This window comes from Papaver somniferum, chromosome 6 (genome assembly GCF_003573695.1).
Source record: "Papaver somniferum cultivar HN1 chromosome 6, ASM357369v1, whole genome shotgun sequence".
Taxonomy (NCBI): Eukaryota; Viridiplantae; Streptophyta; class Magnoliopsida; order Ranunculales; family Papaveraceae; genus Papaver; species Papaver somniferum.
Genome location: NC_039363.1, coordinates 53,938,750 through 53,940,602, shown reverse-complemented (window position 1 = coordinate 53,940,602; position 1,853 = coordinate 53,938,750).

Here is a 1,853-nt window from a genome sequence, read left to right as displayed (position 1 = left end):
AACCGAATTTTGGAAAGCTAGTGTGACTATGCACAGTACTCACATGGAGGTAGAACCTAAACTTGTTTTGGTAGAACCGTTAAACCCATGATTGTGATTGAATGTTTGTTTGATCAATCGCATTTAAAGTCAGGTGAACCAATTCTAAACTTGTTTGGAAGTGTGGAAAATCGGTTTCAAGGTTGTAAGTGTGAAAGAGAACTTACAAAGTAAGGATGTCGACATACTTTGAACACGTGCTGTGAATGTTTATTTCTTTAATTGTTCAAACTTATTCCTTAATAGCTAGAGGAAGAAAATCCCAGGATCGAAACATAAATAAGTTAAGAATCTTTTAATTAAGGTTATTAATTTCATTTTTAAGGGAAATAAGAATTAGTAATGTGTATTTACTAATTAGAGATTTTTCGAGAGATTTCGATCATTATATTTGGACAGAGCATTTCCAGGAATTATGGAAACCGACTTTGTGCTTTAATGAATATCTTGAGAATATTTTCGGTTTTGGAAATTCCTTGGTGTCCAAAATTCCTTGTCTATAAATACTTGAAGTTTGCATTTCTAGCAAACTAATCATTCGTAACAACAGACTTCCTCTTTTGTTGTTGTCACTGGTGTAGCCGCCTATTCGGAGAGGAGAGTAACCTAATTAGGCGAAATCTCTTATGGCAGCTCAGTTTAAAGTCCTCTTTGGGATTGAGAAACTCTAGCGTGTACCGTTGGTGGGAAATTAGATAATTGCGGTTTATCTTTTGTTTTCATTGATTTGATTGACTAACGATGGTTGAAATCTGATTGCACCTAATTTATTTATGCTTGAGAATCTTCTCTTCTGATATAAGATTCACTCAAACTAGTTCAGAGTTTCTACAGGGATCTTTAGACTGTTGTTAGTTCTAAAGACGATCTTGTGATAACCCATTGTTAACAGATGATGAGCGTCGTTTACTCAACAAAATAATAAGATGTTTCCCACTAATTAACAAGTAATAAAACGGTAGTAAGGATCGTTCCCATGAAGAGTGATGCAATTGATATGTTATCTAAATCAGCGAAAATATAAAAGAAGGATAAAAAGGATAATAAGATAAAGAGGATGAAGAAATCCTTCGCCGTTACTAACCGTTAACTCAACATTGTACCCGTTTATATCTTGTTAGAATCAATTTTCACCAACCGTAGAATAGCAGGTACGCTTAGCTATCCCCAAAACTCCTTGTATCACCTTATACGAAAGCGCTCGACTACCGGATTCTATTTAAAAGAATCACCTTGAGGTTCGCTTGCAAGATGTAATTCCCCGAACGCATTAAGATTTATGAATTTAGGTTTGATCCCAACAATTAAACTCGGTACGCTCGGTCCACTTACTGGTGTTGTCTTTACTCGCAATTGCTCCACAGAATCCCTCCGCAAGGTCTCGCGATTTCTACTTGTGTAGGAGGTAAGCGACAATTACGGATCGACTCAACTCTCTACTAGCATTAGAATGATTAATAGACTAATCTACTTGCGCACCCAAACCAATCTAAGAATCAATCATAAACCTTTGATATAGTAAAAACAATCTACAATGATTAACTTTAAAACTTGAAACAAACTTGTAAATAACTGAGCTTCACAATTAGAACTTTGAATCCATCTTTAACAATAAAAAGAATATAGAAAAGAGATAGTTCTCCCCCTAAAGGGAGAAAAACGGTGAAAAGAAGATATCCCAAATTGTATCTAAGCTTCCCTATATATAAGGTTTTGTAACCTCTTCTTGAAGAAAACTAGGAAACCTAATTGTGTGGCGTGCATCACACCCCGTGCAATTGGCTTGCCAAACTCCTTCTGAAACTTGAAACAGC